The 21847-nt window shown below is 38.1% G+C and overlaps 1 pseudogene; it reads left to right on the top strand.

Annotated features, from left to right (window-relative positions):
* The first annotated feature begins 17552 nt into the window (after positions 1 to 17552).
* Positions 17553 to 21834, top strand: LOC116106318 (annotated as a pseudogene).
* Positions 21835 to 21847: the final 13 nt, after the last annotated feature.

Raw genomic sequence — 21847 nt, forward strand, 5'->3', positions numbered from 1 at the left:
TACCCCTTTATTTATATAAATTGACAATAAATATAGGGTTAAATAGAAATTAAAAAAAATTAAAAAAAAATTGGATTGTTGCCTTAACGGTAAGCGCCAACGGTCCATTGACCTTAAGCAACAGTCAACTAACTGTTGGGCAACGATCAAATGGGGGAGAAGGTTTATTGTCTCATCTGTTGTGTGTGTGCACATCAATTCTTAGTGCCCACAGTTTGTCAACATATGTCTTGGCTCGTTTCGTCTCGAGTGTATGCACAACGGTCTGTGTTTACACTCTTTCTCTTCAGACTCTTTGCAACCCGACACGATGGCATGTCTGATAAAGAGAAAAAGATTGTGTTTATCTTTTGTCTCTTGATATTTAGGACCTTTTTTACTGTGTGTCCTAAGTGTCCGAGGTATAAAGTTATCTTTCCCAATTTATTCTGTGGTCCAAACCAAAAGAATGAATACTTTCCTTATTTTGGACAAACATGGTTAGCTCTTCTTGGCTAACGTGATTGTATTATTGAGCAAAATCCTTCATTATAAATACTCTTTCTTACGTAAATTAATCTACTTTTTTGATCTCTTATTTCATTTTACTTTGAATTTCTCGGAGTATTATTTCTCTTAAGGTTCAGGTTCATTTACATTTTGTGCTAAAACTCACCCATATCAACATAGATTGATTGACGCTGGAATGTGGTTTCCTTTGTTGATGTTGGTGCGGCGTCGGTGCTTGAATCTTGGCGGTTTACAAGCTGTTTTCGGGTGTGTTTCCCAGCGAGAGGAAGCTCCAAGGAGTTCTGCACATTAAGGATTCAAAGTGTGGTGCTAAGTGTAAAGTTGAACAGGGAGTTCTTTTTACTGTAACTTAGATTAGCTTTGACACATATTTGTAATGTGTTTTTAACTTAGTGATTGTTTCGATCTGGACAAGGTCCCATGGATGTAGGGCTAAAGGTGGATTTAGCCGAACCAATGTATATGGCTATGTTCTTCACTTTCTGCACTTATGTTTGTTATGGATAAACTGGAAATCTCTTAATCAATTGGTAATATCCGCTACACGTTAAAATGGGTAATCCAAACCAAGTGGTTTAACAACACCCACAACTTTGAAAACCTTTACTCTCTGGTCACTAATCTGTGGCAAGATGCCTTGTCCAAATGTTGGAGTAGTCGTGCCCTACAGCCAACAATTATTGTGAAATTGACTCTTTGAATAATGTTTATAATCAAAAAAATGCATTATCTACATGATATCATGTAAATCATAGTTTATATATATTGATACATATCCTTAGGATGGTAGAACCGTGACAAGGTATCAAGTATTTTAAATCTTGATAGTAAGAACCCTATGATCACATATGGTGGCCATCTAGAAATGTCCTAGCCTAGTATTATCTTGACCAAGCACAGATAATACGGTAAGGTTATCATAGTGTTGAACACGCTGTCGAAAGACAGTGACGTTTCACTTGTCAAGGTTGTTTCCTAACCTGGTTCAAACACATGGGTGCTTGCTATAGCAAGTTCACTGGACTGACCCACTAAAGGATTCCATATAGATGGTAACCCTAGTGTCTATGGAACAATCCTAACGAAATGTGTGCATGAATCCTTAGACTTGAGATCACCGGAGCGCCTTGTGCACCAATTGGTGTAGTTTGACACTAGCCCCACGTAGTTCTATCAGAACTATCAATACGTAGTGATTGCTGCATCGAGGAGTGTATCCAAGACTCTGGTGGATTGACCAAAAGATTCATCCCTCCCAGTATAGGAGAAGTTATCTCAGCGCGCAATTCATAATGGCAATAACACTAAATATGTGGCTAGTGGATTAAGTTGTTACTCATCTCATTTATTATTCCGGTCATTGGTCCAAAAACTGAAACAAAGATATCAAGGATAACTGAGTGTTGATACTATTTCTATACCTCAATCTCGATGATGATAGTAATGATGAATGATTTGATTGCACAGTATCATATCGTTATAGGTGCTATTTCGCTGAATTCGAATCTATCGAGTGGCCTGATGCCCTTGCTAGGCCAATTTTGGTCTATGTGTAGTGAGACGATTAATTTGTGTTAATCGCGATCTACTTACTGCGGTATGATGAGGAGCCTACAAGTCCACACTTAGAAGATATTTAAGAATCATTTTATGCAGGGGTATTTTCATCTTTTTGGACAAAAATATATTTTGGTAATCTCACGTGCAATAATTTGCTGAGATTGTTTCCTATATTAATTTCATGTTAAAATTAAATTAGTGAGATTTATTTAAATATATGTATGCATATATTTAAATAAATTCTTATTATCAATTAAAATTAATAATTTATAAATATAATAATTGATTTTAATTATAATAATAAATTAATCAAAATAAAATACCATAAGAAGGGTGTTTGGATACAAGGGTGTGGATTAGGGTTAGGCCCTTGCCTATTCCTCAAGGAATAGGTTTTAGCACTAGCACTATAAAGTGCATGTGTGTTAAGACATTCAATTGATTGAATTTTTTTATTGAAAAAGAGGTAGCCCTCTCTCCCTTCTCTCACGTTCTCCCTTGGTATTGAATCAAAGTTTTTCTTTGATTCAAGCTTGATTCTTGAAGCCAATTAGTGGATCTACACAATCCCTATTTGGTTCTTCAGATTGTCTTCATGGGATCATCATTCGTGTGATTTTACTATGAATCGTGGCACAGTAAATCCAAGACATTTGAAGGAGCATCCAAACATGCATCGATTTTGATCTTTGTCTGGATGATGTTATCTTTGTGTTTTTGTTTCATTTAAACATGTAAATATATACATATTCTTACCCTGATCTGGGTAATCAGAGTAATCGATCGGAATAATTTTTATTTCCATTGCTTCTACACCCGATTTACTTACAGTGGTATCAGAGCCTAAGGCCTTGATTGTATATATTTTACAGTATTTTGATTGATTACTGAATTGATTGTTGGATATTGCATGTTTGGGTTTTTTGACTGTTAAAATTGCTTAATTGATTAATACTTGTGTTAGATTTGTTTGAAGAATTCTGCATTGGATAATTTTGTAAACACCCGCATAACATATTCTGGAAACTTCGATTTGCGCCGCAACACAATTCTTCTGTGCCACGTGTGAGTTCATGAGGTTGGAATGCGTAATTACACATGTAGCGAAATAAAACTTTGCCATGACGTAATTGCGTGAAAATGCCGACCGCTATAATCCGTACATTTGGGTCACGGCAAAATAAAATTTGCCACGTCATGATTACGCAGCGTGATCGTGGAACCACGTGATTTGAGCTGCAAACAAAATAAAAATTCACCGTAGCTGTGAAAGCGTCGTCAAAGCAACACTCCTTTGTGCCACGACATAATAAAACTACGTCTAGCGTTAAAATGACAAAGTGCACGCCAAATCGTAATTGCGATAATTGTGCCGTCTGCGTAATAAAACTAACGCCACGGTACAATGACGTTCAAAGCGCGAGTTGCTAGTTTTACGTCATGGTGAAATAAAAATTCATCATGGCGCAAACATGTTCTTGCTGCGGCCCTCGGCTTGATAAAACCAAGTCGCAGCGTGAATGCTGCTATAGCGTTTTTTAATGTTTATATCGATGCGTATTCTGCAATTCAAGGGCTAATTTTATAAATCAACCCACCCAATTCAAATTGATTGTTTTGAATGTATGCAATAATTCTTGTTGTAAAATTGCATGGTGCCGGCGTACATAAGCCTTGGACCTATGTTTGATTGTTTTTAAAGTATTTTTGGTAATACATTGTAATTTTTTAAATAGGGTATGTTGCCCGGTCTTTCTCACCTTCTCAATGTACATTCTCTTCTCATCTCTTCCCCTCGAATGTATCGAGGTTTCTAAATTTATTGATGTAAAAATTACTGTTAATTAATTTCACTATAATTTAGTATGATGTATTTTGTAATGTACTGAAGACTCAGATATTTATTACAAGACCCCTAGGTGACCCATTGATTCCTCTAGGCTCAAGGAAAACAGTTTTTGTTGGGCATGTATCGGCACATTTATATTTTGCTTAGAATGCATGCTAAGGTTGAATGGTGAGACGTAAAATAAAACCCTCAATAAAGTATATTAAGTCATGTGTAAGCCTTCCATCACCATGGTTTAATCAAACCACTGTTCGTCGGAACCTTGTTCTCAAAGCGAAGGGTACACTTCTACCAGTGGGAGGTTAAATTTCATTGGAGTTTTCCTTAATGGTGATGGTCGACTTAAAATGACGTGTTTTGCTTGTTCACCAAGTGAAGGTTGATAAGCATGTCATAGCATAGTAGAGAAGCACACATGTTGTGTGTATTTTGCGACATGTGTGTCTACTCTATAATACTGAGTAATCACATCTTAGGACGATGCTAGACCATTGATTGTTGATGACTTGCTTCACATTTGGGTTGGTAGTGGAGCTATCAAACTGGTGTGGATTAAGTTTGTTGGCCTACCTATCAACCCATTTTGGCTTGTTCGCCAAAGCAAATGTTTTAAAATGGGCTAGATGGATCTAGTCCACTAGGAACCAACGGGTTTTTCCTGAGTTAATAGTGAGGGCTATTGGTTGAGGAAATAGTGGGAGCGATTGTTTAATAAAATCTTTATAAATAATAATAGTAAACATTAAATAACCGTTACTATTCTGCACTTGTAGATTCACTTAAATTTGAGCAAATAATCCATCTCAACTCCGTCACGGCGAAAAATCACTCGAACTGGGAACAATAGAATTGTGGATTTCATTGATTAGGTATAGAGTATAAACAATATACTTCAGTCAGTGATAGATTATACACCATTGAGCAGGCTTTGTCACCAAGCATGTTGATAGTTCTATCCATGAGACGGGTAGTATATGTTGAGCATACACATTATAAAAGCAGAAATGACAAGATACATTATGCTTGCATCAGACACCATTACTACACACAGTGCTAGAAAATAGACTAGGCTTCTATTCTTCATTTTCTTCAGAGAAAATAAAAGCATATGGTGTCTCGCGTCGTTGTTCAGATGTAGGATGGAGAAGGTACCAAATTGGCGTCATATACTCAAGTTGACCGAGTATATGAACAAGCTTGAGATTTGGGATGCAACTTGAATAAGGGTTCAGCGATAGACCTAATTACAGTCTTGCCAGATTTCACTCTCAATTTGTCTATGACTTCATTGAGGAGATAAGAAGAATACTCTTTCTAAGCTCTTAGATATGTTGAAGGCTACTGAGTCAAGGCATAAAATGTCAGAAATGTTGACGTTGTTTGAAGCCAACCCAAGTGGAAGAGAAGGGCTCAGAAGTTGTTGAAGAAAGAACTGTATAGATAGGAAGGTGTTTATCCTATCCTCACTGTGGAATCCCAACCACTAGGGAAAACATTGCGGCTTCCTAGCAAAAGAGAATGTTACTTCTTCTCAAGTACGTTTTTGAGATTAACTTCTCTATCAACATCTAACTCTTGCGTCATTGACACAAGATGTGGTACTTACATTTTTTTTGATGTCCAGGACTACGGCAAAGTATATTATCACCGAGGAGAGGTGGACTTTTCAGTTGGAAATATGCACGTGATCTACATTAGCTGTAGGATCTTATCGTCTGATTTTCCTAAGGGCTTGTTTTATTGGAACTTATGTATTATTATGATCTTTCTTCTTATTTCTAGAAATTATTTTCTGTGTCCACTTGGACAAGTGAGAATATTACTTTACTAATGGATTGTTGTCCTGAGTATAATAATATTCTTATGGACTGTTTCATAATAATTGTTTCTTAATGACAATAAAGATTTTTTTCAAAATAACAACTATGCAAGTATGGCAAGTTGAGTTAAACATGCCTGAAGGAATGTGGGTAGTATCAAAACTTACCTCTCCATGTACACCCCAGCATAATGTGTGTCTGAAAGGAGGAATAGGACCTACTTGAAATGTTAGGTCCAGGATGAGTTTTCATGATTTGTCCACATACATTCTGAGGTTTTACCTTAGAACTGCGACTCCCACCTAAGGTCGTGTGCCATCAAAGTCTGTAGATAAACTCCATATGAACAATGGAGTGGGCAAAAGCCTAATCCATATAACACAGGATTTTGGGTTGCGCACTTTCAAGAATTTAACTTCAGACAAGCTAGGCCCGAAATCCTACAATGTATATTTGTGAGGTATCCTGAAACCAAATGAACTATTTCTATCATCTCGAAGAGCGCATAATTTTTGTCACTCTCGTATTGGTGTCTTCTAGAAAATGAATTTTCTAAGAAGTGCTAGTGAGGAGAAAAGTATAATTCGAGCAGTTCTAATACCACAAGATACAACTAGACATGACAAAAAGATGTGCGACAAAAGGTTGGTTGACCTTGTGAGGATTACTCCATAATTGGTGAATCAAATGTAACCACCTCAAGTAACCACAAGCTCAGTAGTCTATAAGGTACATCATGCCCGAGATAGGTTTCTCTCATGACCCAACTGGTGACATACTGGTCTGCTCATGACAATGAATCCAGACCTTGATGATGCTGCTGTATCGGATCCAAATCTGTTAATGACTTACGCATGAATATCTGAGGATAGACTCTATGTACCGAACTAAGTATGGTTTCTGGTGGATTCACCTGAAGGGGTAAACCCATAGGGTGTAAATGGGTCTTCAAGAAAAGACACAAACATGGATGGCAAGGTGCATACCTATAGACATGATTGGTTCCTAGGTTTCAAAAAATTCATGGTATTGACTATGAGAAACTTTTTTGCCAATTGCCATGATTAATCACTCCAAAAATTATGCTTCCAATTACTGTATATCATGACAGTGAAATTTGACCAATGGATGTCAAAAACGGCTTTCTGAATGAACACCTGAAGACGGATGTTAATGAACCCCACACTCGATGGTTTCATTCTCGATGGCAAAGCTATATGACTATGAGATTTGACACAATGATGGTCAAACTGTTTTCTTGAATGGAAACCTTGAAAGGATGTGTATATGGCACACCCGATTGTTCATTCTTAAACAGCTAATAGATATCCAAGTTTTGCAGAGGTCCATTTGGTCTTAAGCAGCTTTTAAGGAGCTAGAACATTCGTTTCGATGAAGCGTAAAAGAATTCGACGAAGATGAGGCACATGTTTAAAAGAAAGTAAGTGGGAGCGCTGGTGGCATTCCTAATGTTGTATGGTGTAATACTTCTGATCGGAATGATATACCGAACTTGCAGTGGGTAAGACTTGGTTATCCAAGTGCTTCTCCATGAAGGACTTAGGAAAACACATCTTTGGAATAAAGATCTATCGTGATGATCGGTAGGTTGCTTGGCCTAAGTCAAGCACATTACAAGGTACTGAAAAATTCAATATGGAAGATCACCCAAGAAGGGATTTCTTTGATGGCTAATGGACGTCTATCTTCTAAGTTATTGTGTCCTAAACCACATGATAAGATAGATTAACGAAGAGGATCCCATATGCATCAACAATTGGATCCATCTTGTATTCTCAATTGATGTCTCATGTGCATTAAGCACTTGTAGAGAATCTCAATCAAATCTAGGAACAATGCCTGTTGTATGCTCGGATTGATTTCTCATGTGTCTTAAACACTAGTAGTGATATCAATTAGATCTAAGTGAGCACTACCATGTTGTATGCTCAACTGATATCATGTGCATTCTTACCACTTGTAGTAATATCAATCGGATCCAAGGAGTATGTACTAGATTGTGTCTTTTGTGCATTCACACACTTTGAAGATGTCAATCATATCCAAGTGAGCGACACTGGATAAGTGTCAATGGACATCCTTAGTACCTAAAATGACTAAAGATATGTTCTTGATAATGGGAAGGAAGATCTCACTGTAAGAGGCCACAATAATGCTTTTTCCAAACAGATAAAGATTATTATCGTTCGCAATTCTTTGGTTTGTTTTTTGTCTCAATAGAGCTGTAGTGACTGGAAGAGTGGGCTCGAAATAAGTACTGCAGTGGATTCTACAATGATTAAGTATATATCACATTATTTATGCAGCCGTGTAGGCGGTTTGGATCAAGAAGTTCATTACTGAACTTGATGTGGTTCCAGCATTGCTGATCCGTAAAGTGCTATTCAATAACAATGAGGCCATTGTTGTGGCTGAGAATCACAGTCTCACTAGTAATCCAAACACTTACGGAGTTTGATTCAATCTGATCTAAGAGATTCGATGAGAAAGAGAATGTGTAGATTTGCTATATCTACTAACCCACTTTTGAGCTTTTGTTAAAGCAGAAGCATGATGGCACTAGGGTCATTTGATGTTAATGCATGAATGATTGGCTATATGCAAGTGAAGAATTGTTGGAGTAGGTCCCTAGAGCCAATCAATTATATTGTGGAATTGACTCTTTTTAATATTTTTATTAATCAATAAAAGTCATTATTCTACTAATCATGTAAACCATAAATATTATTGAATTATGTCCTTAGGATGATAGAACCATGACGAGGGTATCAAGTGTTTCAATCTGATAGTGAGAACCCTGGTGATCACATATCGTGGCCTTCTAGAATGTCCGTAGCCCCAATTTATCCTGAACCAAGAGCACAGATATGGTAAGGCTATTATAGTGTTAACAACTCAATCGAAAGAATGTGACTGATTTCACTTATCAAGGTTGTTTGCCGACAACCTAGTGAACACATAGTGCTTGCTATAGGCACGTTCACTGGACTAATCCACCAAAGGACTCCCATATAGATGGTAACCTCAGTGTCTATGGACAAAATCCTCTAACGAATGGTGGTGCATGTGAACCTTAGACTTGAGATCACGGAACGTCTTGTGCACCGATTGGTGTAATTTGACACTAGTTTGATGTAGTTATATCATAGCTATCAATACGGTATGATTGGCTGCATCGAGGAGTGGTATCAGACTATGGTGGGATCGACAGAGGATTCATCACTCCGGTAGAAAGAAGTTATCTCACGCGCAATTCAGTAATGGTAATGACACTAAATATGTGGCCACAATGGGATTAAGTTGTTGCTTAATCTATTTTTATTCTGGTTATTGGTCCATAACTGATACAAAGATATCAGGATAACTGAGATTGAATTATTCGATACCTCAATCTCGATGAGATAACACTGATGAATTATTTGATTGCACATGTACCATATCATTGATAGGTAGCTTTCGCTGAATTCGAATCTGTCGAGTGGCCATGATGCCTTGCTAGGGCCAATCTTGGTCTATTGTAGTGAGACATTAATTGTGTTATCGCGATCCTACTCATTGCTGGTATGATAGGAGCTACGGGTCACACACTTAGAAAATAATTTAAGAATCATTTTCTGCAAGGAGTATTTTTGTCTTTTTGGACAAAAGGTATTTTGGTACTCACATGTAATTAATTTACTAAGGTTGTTGCCTATATTTATTTCATGTTAGAATTAAATTAGTGAGATTATATTTAATTATTATTATCAATTAAATATTAATATATTTAATAAATATATTAATTGATTTTAATTACAATAATAATTAATTAAAAATAAATACCATAGAAGGGTGTGTATACAAGGGTGAATTAGGGTTGGAGCCTTGCCATCCTTATGGAATAGGGTTTTAACACTTGCTTAAAAAGTGGCTGTGTGTAAAGAATTCAGTCCATTGATTGAATTCTTTTTTATTGAAAAAGGAGCAGCCCTCTCTCCCTTCTCTCCTGTTCTCCTTGGTTTTGACATCAAGTTTTTCTTGATTCAAGCGTTGATTAGAGCCATTAGTGGATCTAACAATCCCTATTGGTTCTTCAGATGTCTTCTGCGAATCATCATTCGTTCATTTTACTATGAATCGGTAGCAAAGTAAATCCAGAGACATTTGAAGAGCATCCAACCGTGCGTAAAATTTCTGATCTTTGTCTGGATTGGTGATTTTCTTTGTTTGTTTTTCAATTGAAACTTTAAAATATATACATATCTGACCCTGATCTTGGGTTTGAATCAAAGTAATTGATGGCAAAATTTTTTTCCGTTGCTTCTACCCATCAATGTACTTACATAGCAAGAGATTGAAAGAGTCACCTTTAATGCCCATACCAATACTGAATTTACGGATTATGATGACTTAGCTGTGAACCCAACAAGATCCTAAGATATGGATCTATATTCAAGATTTGTTATGACCCATGCTAGAGTCATGAAAGTGACTCTATTTTGATGATAAGAGACCCTATGGTGCGATTAAAATGAAATCTATTGGGCATTAGAAAATTGAATTTATTCATGAAAAATCACATCCTATATTTTCTTATGAATTTAACATGTTTGGAATGATTTTGGAAAGCTATGGTTGATATTAGGTTGTGGTTTTATTGATTAGTGGATTTTGTCTCATTTATGTGTTTAGAGGTAAACTTCATAGGGTAAATTGTCATATTTGTAGGGGTTATTTTTGTTACTTGTCAATCATGTAGGCACCAAAGGGATATTTTCCACTTTTTGTTAAAAAGGAAGTGAATGCATTCAGCACACGCGCGCTCACCCATTCTACGTACCCACTGCCGGCGGGGACTCTTCCTCTCCCTTTTTTGTGTGATCTCCGACGACGTTTTCTCTTCCCTTTGCACCAATCATCACCATCCCACACTCACCGCCGCGATTCCATGCGCTTGTCGACAACGTTTCATCTTCCAACCGTCGTTGGGCCCACTTTCTAGTGATCTCTGCTGCGACGATTAACCTTCCTTAGCACCAATCTCCATATTTCGACCTTCCAACACCCTCACACCTCCCATCTCTGTGAAAGACCACCGCAAATTTCTATCTTCCCCCGCCGCCTGCCTCTTCAGCTTCCAACCGCATTTCACTTACTTTTCGAAAACCTTCCATCTCTCCATGAACCTATTCGAACGTCCCCATAATCTAAGCTTTCCATTGTACCATTCGAATCCCATTTCCGCCACCATTTGCCAGAAGACCCGTTGAAAAACTAAGGTATTCCGATGATTTTACGACTGTTCATATTTGGGGTTCTGTTGGTTGTTTTTCGCTCCTTTTTTCGCATCATCTCGCTGTCGATTACTTCATCTTCGTTATCCACCAGCTCCGTTTCCACCGCTCCAGCCTCGTCGACACCACCATGACGGTTGAGCTCCCGTTGTCTGTTATAGTGTAGACGAGATCGAGATTGACTCCACTGCTCTCCCTCCTCAGCCTCGAGCTAGTTGAATGAGCCCGAGTTGTAGGATCATTTGGTAGTATGTGTTTCCCGAATGTATATTGTGTTTGTTTCATGTTTGATTTTGATACTTAGTAGTTTTGAGCAAATTTGTGATGAATACTAGTTTTCCATTGGTGATTAAATGCTTCATAGAACTTAATGATATGATAGAACGTGGTTTGAGATAATTAAATGATGAGATATTGTTGTTTACATATATGCAGATCGATTGTTATTGAGTGTGTTCAGGATTTATTCATTTCTATTGTTGTTGCGTTTATTGTGAGTTGGTGATGGATGATCGTGTTGACAAATGTATTTGTAATCATGTACAACTAGTGGTACTGTCTTGTAGTGTGTGTCGGCATTCCATGGATCATCTTAACACAATCAAACTTAAGTGATCGGGAGAAGAAGATCATATAGGATTAACCTAGTAGTGCCCGAAAGTCTATTTCCATGGATGTTACCTTGCCTTGTAGGTTTAGGGGACGTAAGGGTGAAAAATTGGGTGAGTTGAGTCTCGTGTTCGAACTCAAACAAAAACCGTTTAGCGGCAATATTTTTATTATAAATTTTCACTTAGTGTCAATTGTCGATAGCTTTTATTATTCTACATGGTTGTTTAGCTTTAAGTATTCAATTGCCAATTCATTTCGCCTGCTCAAATTTGCAGGTAGGTTGTTAAATTTCGCTCCTATGGATGCGACCCTACTTACCGCTAAACCGGTATTTGAGGATATTTTGTGACCGGTGACGATATTGCTCGACAAATTTGAGCCCCAGCTGCAGACCACAATTATAGGTTTTCGCAAAGGAATGCTTGTTGTACATAATAGGTTAGTCCTCTAACCTAAAGTGCTTCAAGGGTCATCACACAATTGCTTGAAGAGTTCCATTGCACCGTGAAGTGAGGACTATTCGAGGTCTTTAGGACGTACAAAAAAGTGGCGGTATGCTTTTTGGAAGGGAATTTTTTCATAAAAGATGTTCGGGACGTTTGTAAGTGAGCTAAGTACCACCTGCCAACCTACAACATTATGCCCCAAAACCTATTGGCTTTCTACAGCCCTTACCCGATCCTACCCAAGTTTTGAGAAACTCAATGGATTTTATGTGGTGGTTTACCCTTGGATAGATTTACCACAATACAACCACTTATTTACTTATCTCAGCCGTTTGCTAAAAAGGAAGTGCGCTGCAGTTTTTTAAATGAAATTGTTCAACTGCATGGGTATCCGCAATCAATTTCTATGCCGATCGAGACAGATTTTTTATGATCAAGTCTGGTACGAGTCTTCAAGTCAGCGAGAACAACATGAAATTCAGCTCATCCTAACAACCTCAAACATGGCCATTGAAAGTGGTCAATAGATGATTCTTAGAAGCTTATTTGAGATGTTTTTTGCAGCTCACAAGCCTTGGCTAGTAACCAAATGGCTCCTTGGGCCAAATTCTGGTAAACACTACTTACCATAGGCCACTAAAGATCACCTTTCAAAGCTTGTATGGGAGAGATCACCTATCTTGCTCAAGTTTACTGACTACCTTCCCTTGGTAGAGGATTGATATCGGCAGATGTGGAGAGGAAATTCCATCTGAAGGAGCTCAAAGAATTCTTGCATAGCTCAAGGCCACATGAAAGGGAAATGCTGATTAGATAATGAGACATCAGTTTCCAACCAAGATTTTATGTACTTTGAAACTTTAGCCTTTACAAATTCAAATCCTTGGCCAAAGACTAAATGAAAAGTTAAGCCCCATTTTTATGGACCCTTTGTTTGTGTTGGGAAAAAAATGGACAGTAGCTATAAATATTGGTTATCTTCTCTACTGGCCCGCATTCATCTGTTTCCACATTCCCAACTCAAGCGCAGCTTGCAGTTACACTTCCTCCAGCCTCTACCAACTTCCTCACCAAAGACTTAAACTCTAGTTCAACCAGGAATCCATCCTCTCAGTTCGGCACTTTTAGATGGCTTTAAGGAGGTCAATTCAATGAGGTCTTTTCCTCCTTTGAAGCAACATTGGGAATTGTATGAAGTGCTCAACCTTCAGGCCTCATTTCACTTGTGGACAGGTGACACTTCAAGGGGATATTAATCTCATTACAAGATTTACATGAAGAAGTAAGAGAAAGTGGCTTAGTGATTTGATGTAGGAGAGTTTGTTAGCGGAATAATCACGTGCTAAGATTTAGGGATATTAGTGTGGGAACCAATTGTGTATATAAGGGGCAAAAACCATGGAAAAGGGTGAAGTTTGTTTTTGGGATATTGGTGGGAGGTACACCACCTTGAAAATTGCTAGTCTCTATCTTTTCCGGCTTATTTCTTTTTCTCTTGAATTTTCTTGATTTTTTGTTCCTATTTTCAACTATTTCTAGTATCTATGTCTTACTTATGAACTTCTTCCATTGCAGTGTTGTGTGTTTTGGAGCGCATTTGCCGTATTTGATTCTTTTAGTTCATGAGTTCCTATCCAATCTAAACTCAGAGAAGATACTGGCCTCTTAATGTAAAGAGATTATAATCCCAAAAAAAACTCATGAAACTCAGAAGTCAATCTTTTAATCAAATAAATTATCATGGCTAAGTGTTGAAGTGAAGACTAAAAACTGATGTCATTTTACGTTAAGTGAAACGCGAGTTTTGACGAATAGTTGTCGCATCCTGTCCCTCCAAGATGTCAAGCATCCAACGGCTAACTGCTGTCAAAGGCAACGGTATATAAAAAGAGGGGGAATAGTTATTTGCGTGAGATTTTCTTTTGGTGGTTGTTTTTTCTCATTCTACTCGGGTTTATTCTTGATTGTTTTTCTGCAACTTCGTTCAAGAGATCCTTGGATCACTTGGGAGATTGATTTAGCAATTGTTAGTTAATCTGAGGGTGGGTGTTTACTCTTTGTGGCTTGAGGATTCAGGAGAGGTTCTTAGGTTTCGGTTGATTCTTGTTGGGAATAGAATGGAGTTAATTTGGGTTTGTTGATTATGTACTTTGTATAATATTTTTCTACAGACAGTGCCGTGAGCTCCCCATTTTCGAGTCAACGTGGTGTAGATTATCCACAATTTAGGATAATCGAACCCGCTAAACTTTGGATTCCTTGTGTTGATGGTTTGTGCAATTGGTGGTTTTTGCATATTGTGATGTGTTTGTGTTAGTGACTGGTTAATAACATTGGTATCAAGCTATTAGGACAATAGGCATCGATTTGGAGCATTACTCGGTGATTTAGTGTTCTTCGAAAATTAGGGTTTGTCTAGAATATGGGGCTTTTACGAATATGAGGTCTCCCGCTTAGCAGATCTTGAGTCTAGTTTTACAGTTCGAGTGGTAAATTTTACTATTGAGAAAATCCTTTGACAGATTCAGTTAGGTTTTAGCAAATTGTTTAAGAATCAGTTGTCGAATTCGGTCTAAGGTTTCAGAGTATGGTTTTCTTGAAACATACTCAATTTTTAAACACAAATAGTCGAACCAACGTTTAAAACACGTCAATATGATGGAAAGATAGATGTTTGGAGTTGAAAGAAAATGAAGGCACGGCTGTCACCAACCAAGGCAGAAGTTGCCCTGGAGAAGCACAAAAAAAACCAATGGCCAGAAGATAAACTGAAGAAGAAAATGAAATCAATGAGAAGGTAAACAACCTCATAGTGATGACTTGCATGACAACTCCTAAAAGTAGATGGCTAGAAAAATCCTCTACCCTGATGGGGGTAAAGCTCGAAACCTTTTAGTTCTTTTACAGTCGAGCACCTAATCTTCACTTTTTTCAAGGCGGATGCTTCTATTCATACAAAAGGATAATTCTAAAGTCAATTGAGGTATCTCAGATGAAACCTTCCGCGAAGATGACTTTAATTCTTAAGGAAAACTGATTAGGAATTAGGGGACACCAGTGTAGTCTATAGTATCCTATTATATTCCTTAATCGAAGACTCATATAGTTGAAAAGAGATGCCTCAGTATTCAGGGACAGTGTAGTCTATATTTAATTGGTTGCTTGTCTTAAAAGTACCGGAACTAGAGCTGTAAGGTTCAGGAAAAGTCTGGGGTACCTATTTGTACAAGAGAAGCCTGAATCGAGTCAAACAGGAAAGACGAATCAATACCAACGATGGATTCGTACAAACAAGAAATCAAGTGAAGGGGAGAGCGAATAATAAAACAAAATCAAAAACTATGAAGATTTGTTTCTTTTGCAATAACGCCCGGTCAATATCAGAAAGAACACTGCTTTGAATGGTTGAAGAAAAAATAAACAGGTAATACTAAGAGTAATCGTTCGTAGTAATTAACCAATGGGATGAGCCGGAGTCTTGACATATACATTGATCACTGCAAGAGATGCGGTCCATAGACTCAGGTGTTCCTTTACATATGAAGCCCACATAAAAACTGGTTTCCAGAACTAGAATCTCAGGAACCAAAAACTGTCGATTATGGGAAAGAAGCGGCCTGTTAAAGTGAAGGGTATAGTCAGTGTAATCCTTAGAACCACTAATGAGGAAAGCTTGTAACATTAACCCAAGTTAGGTAAATCCTTATATTAAAGAAGGGAATCTTATCTCCTTGGAGACTTAGATGGGCAGATGTTAGCCTATACGCTACAATAGGCGCTGTGTTAGATCGTGAAATCATCTGGTGTCCGAAAGGGTGAAAACAGAATGGTTTGTATATACTGTAGTGATTCTCACCCCATTTTGTTCAGCACTGTTCTAGATGCCCCACCAAACAAACCTCTAACTGAAAAATGGACCTTAGGTTAGGACCATGAGTCAAAGAGGTATGCACACTCTAGCAGCTCAGGGGTTTGGGAAGGACACCATTAGCAACCTAGAATTCTGTGAAAACTGTGTGTTGAGAAACAACACAGATAGTTTTCAACGAGGGACTACGAGCACAACAACTATCTTGAGTACTACACATCTGACATCTGGGACCTGAAAAATCTAATCCATGGTGGGAGAACAGTACGTTCTTATCCATTGTTGATGACCACAGCAAAAGGTTCTACGATTTCCTCAGTACAAGACCAAAGGCCAGGCTTTGACCAAGTTAAGGATTGTGAAAAAACCCTGCGTAGAAAAACCAATTAGAAAGAAAGAAAGCGTCTTTGAACTGGACCATTGGGTCTTGAATTCTGCAATACTGAGTTTGATCATTTTATAAAGATCAGGAATCTTGGAGTACAGTAGAACAGTCAGCCAGGACCCCCCAAAGAATGGAGTAGTTGAAAGCGTAACCGATCCACTACTAGAAAAAGTTTAGGTGTATCTTGTTTACTCTCAGGGGTTCCAACACCTTTTAGGGGGAACCCTAGCCCCAGCATCAGATTATCAAGCTACCCTTGTGAATAGAAGGCCTTTCTATCACAGTATTATGGAAGTGTCCCCGAAGAAATTGGTCTGTAGAAGAACGAGACTTTAAGCCATTTTGAGTGATTTTTGGGTATGCTGCCTATCAACATTGTAGGAGGAAGAACTTGAACTAGGTTACCAAGTTTATTTCAGGTTACCAAGAGGCACAAAAGGATATAGTTGTGGGATAGGGGAGCTCCATGAGGTAAAGATTATTGAAGCCGAGATGTTGTGTTCAATGAGTGTGAATGCCCTTGGCAAAGGAATCTGCCACTGATAAGGAAGCATAAAAAACACTAAACCAGGACCCTACCCACGGAAAGTACATAATTGCGGTGAGCAACTTACACATCGATCCTCACTCCACCAAATAACCTGAAAACCCAACACCGAATCTCAACTGAACCTGACAACCAGTTAAAGAAACCACTTTGAGGAGACCTTTTGAAAACACCAACCAACGCTGACCTCCACAACAAGTACCAATTTGCCAGGACCGAACCAGTAGAGAAAGGTAAGGCCACCTGGCGGTTTTCTTAATGCTGAATGATTTTTTACTTTGGCTTGAGAAGTACAGAGGTCACAGCAGACAGAGAACCTGAAACTATGATGAAACTATGAATCCAAGATAAAGAAAGTGGGAAGATGAATAGGCAGGAGCACTCGCCCTAGAGTAACAGAACCTGACCTTGGTACCCAGAACCAAGTCAGTAAGTGATCCAAGTTTGTAAGTGGCTCTATCAATTGAAGGATAGTATTTCTAATTTGACCCACCTGAGGTACAAGACCAGGCTAGTTTGCCAAGGCACACCCAAGAGACGGACAGAATTCCAAGGAGTTTTTCCAGTAGTGGTGAAATACAAAACCATAGATTAATGTTAGCCATTGCTGCACGCAAATCTAGAAGTTAGAACAAGTTATATGATACCTAAGCTTTTTTCCATGGAGATTTGTGATGAGGAAAGTTATAGAGTTAGCCCTATATATCCCAATCCTGACATAGGGGTCAACTACCATGGCAGGCTTGCTTGCATAGTTCCCTGGTCATGGACATTATGGGCTCCTGACCATGTGCTTGCTTCTAAGTTCCCTTTATGGGCCTCAAACAGCCCCCAGACAGTGCTACAACAAGGTTTGAACTTTAATAACCTAGGCCGGGATTTAGAGAAAGCAAGTATGACAGTTGTATCTATTTTGCATCTGATAAAAAAGCTGCCCATTTATCTTCTGCATATTGATGATATGCTTGTTAATCAGTAGATCCAATCCTAGGTACAACGATCTAAAAAGAAATTAAATTCGGAAAGGACATTATAAGATTTGGGAAATGCCAAGAAAATATTAGGATGAGATAGCTAGAGAGATAGGAAATACTGGCTTAAAAACTGATAAGGTGCTTATTTGCAGAAATTAGTTAATAAATTTGGCGGATGGTTAACTCAAAATCTGCAAAATGCACTTTGGCAATCACTTCATCTAGTAAAGAACAGATGCCCTAAACTAAATCTAAATGATAAAGATGATGATATCCTATACTCAAATGTGATTGGCTCAATACTTAATGCAATGATGAAGTACTAGACTTGATCTGTCTTGTGGCTAATCACTTCTTAGTAGGTTCATGTCGCAACCTGGCATGTACATTGTGGACTGCCCTTTAATGGGTTCTAAGATACATTAACAGTCATAATAATGTTGTTAAAGTATTGTAAGACATACTGTGCTTGTCTTGTGTGTGTTTGTATTTCACAATTTTGCTGGTGATCAGACACCAGAAAATCCACAACGTCTTACTATTTTACAACTGGGGAAACTGCAATAGTCTGGAATCAAGTTGCAGCCCATGTTGCAACTTCATCAACAGGCTGGACATAGCCATTGCTGAATCTGTTTTTAAGGAGTGCGGTTGGTGGCTAGACAGAGGGTGATATCAAAACAAATAACTGAAGGAAGGTTATAATTTAATCTCAGATGTAGCAGTTCTATACAATATCAAGTAAAACCCAGTATATCACGAGAGGACACAACATTAGAGTGAGGTTTCACTTGTGAGAGATTGTTGCAGCAAAGGTTAATTGAGTTGAAGAAAGTCCCCACTGTCAAGTGAATTCCGCGGATTGGGGCCAAGATCATCACAAGCAGACCGAAATTCAAGCGCTGCTTGAAGCTACTGTCCATGAGTATCAAACATAAACTAGAGCTATGAGGATATGGTTAGAGAGCTACTGCACTCTTGTGATTATTTTCAAGTCGTCAAGGTGGAGATTGTTGAAGAAGACTGAAAACGATGCCATTTTACAGTTAAGTGAAACGCCAGAGTTTGGATGATAAGCTGTGCATCCTGTCCATCCAAGTGTCTACAGATCCACGATTGAGGCATGTCAAAAGTGTCCCACGGTATAAAAAGGGGGATATAGTCATTTGCTGGAGATCATGGCTTTTGGGGGTTTCTTTTTTTCTCTTCTAATTCGGGTTTTCGAGTTCTATGATGTTTTCTCACTTCTTATAGATCATTGTAACTGGGTAGATTGATTACCAATTATTAGTTAATCTGAGGGTGGTTTTACTTGTGGCTTGAGGATTCCAGGGAGCTAGTTCTTAGGTTAGTTATCGGGTTTGAGTTCTTGTGTGGGGAATAGAGAGGAGTTAATATCGGTTTGTTTGATTCTGTATTGTATGATATTGTTTCGAAATTTAGTAGTGGTCGTGAGCTCTCCATTTCCGGAGCTCAACGTGGATGGTAGGTATCTCCAATTAGCATAATGAACTACTAGGTAACATCTTGTTTCTTGTGTCAATTGATGGTTTGTGCAAATCTTGTGTGGTTTAGAAGCTGGGGTGATGGTTTGTGTTTATTGACGTAGTTATAAACAGCTAAGTACAGTATCGATGAAAGACAGAGAATCCTTTGTATTTTATGGAGAAATATCAATTGCATGCCTCTTTTGTCTTTTTTAGAAAGTTTATGAGCCATTCAAAGTCTTCACGTGTTCAATAAACTGTAACCATCAACTTGTACAAGCATTGGAGCAAAAATGGTCAACATCTCTAAAGCTTCAATGCCACAACCTGCGTTTAGGCACAACAAATTTTCACCCTCCAATTGAAAATATATTTACTATTTATTTAAAATACTATTTAGAAACTACAATTTCTTATACACACGGAAATTTCACATGAAGTGAGTTTCATCTACTAGTTTTATTTAGGAACCACAACAACTGAAGATCTCGTTCTCGTTTGTCATCTTGCATTCGATCAAATGTTCATCCACCAATTACTATCTAGTTTTTATGTAAAAATGAAGAAAGAAATAATTCACTTGAAATTTTAAAGCTCGACGCTACGCAATTTGGTCCTCAACTATACTTAATCTGACCCTGAACTATGAATCTTTTAGTTAGTTCTATTCTAAAATAAATAGTTTAAAATTATAATTAAGTTGTTGATAGCCACAAAATCATATCCTAATCTCCCTACCAGTGATCTCAATGGAGCATTTATATGTGGCAACAGTCTTTTTATGTTTTATGTTTTCTGTAAATTTTTGCAACTAATTGATTTAAATTTAAAGCAAAGATAAAAATACGTTTTTAAATAATACTTATATACAAATTAATAGAGTGACATACTAATATATTAAAAATATCTTATATTAGTTTTGTGTAACTATTACAGTCAATTATTATAAACCAATTTTTACATAGCACAAGACTCTTTATATTGTTTTTTTTCGTCAATTAATATAACCACAATATTATATAAAAAATTATTAGCCACATTTAATCCCAACTTATTATAATACGTTCGTTTGTCGTTATAAGTCATGCAACTCTTTTGAATCAATAAATTATCTTACTAATAGTTTTTAAACCAGTTTAATAAATGAAGAAACAAGAATTCCACTTAAATTTGGAATATTTAGTCAAGTAGTACATCTGTGGTCCATGTGAGTACTGCCAAATTCAATAAATGGCCCTTCATCATCTATTGCATAAGTCGAGAGCTTGTTGCTTGTGCTTTGCACAATGTTTGTTAATAAAGGGCAAAAAAAGACTGAAAAAATAACATAATCCAGCTAAAACTAACACTTCTCCGGGTCCTATATAATAACTCACCAAACTCAACAACATCGTCACCAACATACCCCTTTACTCCTTAGCAAATACACTGCTTTCCCTTGCTTACGTGAAAGAGAAAACTATGGTGTGTTGACGATCAGTTCTCAGCTCAACGTTGCTGAAGGTCGGCGCACTGTCATGGCATCGTGTACCGGCAATCCTCCCAACTGTGTTGATCACAAGCCACTATATCCTGATTTTACTTCCGTCTACCAACCAGTGGCACAAGACTGAGCTTAAGAGAAAATTCAAGCGCATGTGTAAGTCTCAGACCTCATAATTTACCTATCTCTCCTTAACTTAGTAAATGTTTTGGGACGTTTGCATACACACAAATTCTCCCTAACATTATTTCAATTGATTTTGTTTTGTCATATAGTTCAGTGTGAAAAATCATGATCAAGAAGGATACATGTACTTGATGAGGAGATTTGAAAGAAACCCAAGTGTTGTGAATACAATGGCGCCTTCATTGGATGCCAGGCACGATATGGCTGGTGGTTGAGGTACCAAAGCTAGGCAAAGAGAGCGCCACCAAGGCTATTACGGAATGGGTCAGCCAAACCAAAATCACCCACTTGGTGTTTTTGCACCACCATTGTGGTTGACATGCCTGGAGCTGACTACCACTCACCAAGCTCTTAGGCCTTCGTCCATCTGTTAAGCGTTACATGTGTACCACAAGGGTGCTTTGCTGTGGCCACGGTTCTTCGCCTTGCCAAAGATTGGCTGCGAACAACCACGGTTCTCGTGTCCTTGTCGTCCTGCTCAGAAATTACTGCTTGTTATCTTCCGTTGTCCTAGTGCCACCCCCTTGACAGTCTTGTGGGTCAAGCCTTGGTTTGGTGATGGAGGCACCGCTGTCCATTGTTGGTTCTGATTCCAGTTCCCGGAGTTGAGAAGCCAATGTCCGAATTAGTCTCTACGGCTCAACACGTTTTGCCTGAACAGTGATGTGCTATTGATGGACATCTTCGTGAAGTTGACGACTTACATTCACCTTTCTTTGAAACATTTCCTGGCTTATTTCAAAAAACATTGAGAATGTTTGCGTGGGCATTATCAACCTTTGGGTAATCTGCAGATGGAACTCACCTTTGTGATGCGCACCTCCTG

The sequence above is a fragment of the Pistacia vera genome, unplaced genomic scaffold, assembly GCF_008641045.1.
Source record: "Pistacia vera cultivar Batoury unplaced genomic scaffold, PisVer_v2 Contig117, whole genome shotgun sequence".
In the NCBI taxonomy this organism is placed as follows: Eukaryota; Viridiplantae; Streptophyta; class Magnoliopsida; order Sapindales; family Anacardiaceae; genus Pistacia; species Pistacia vera.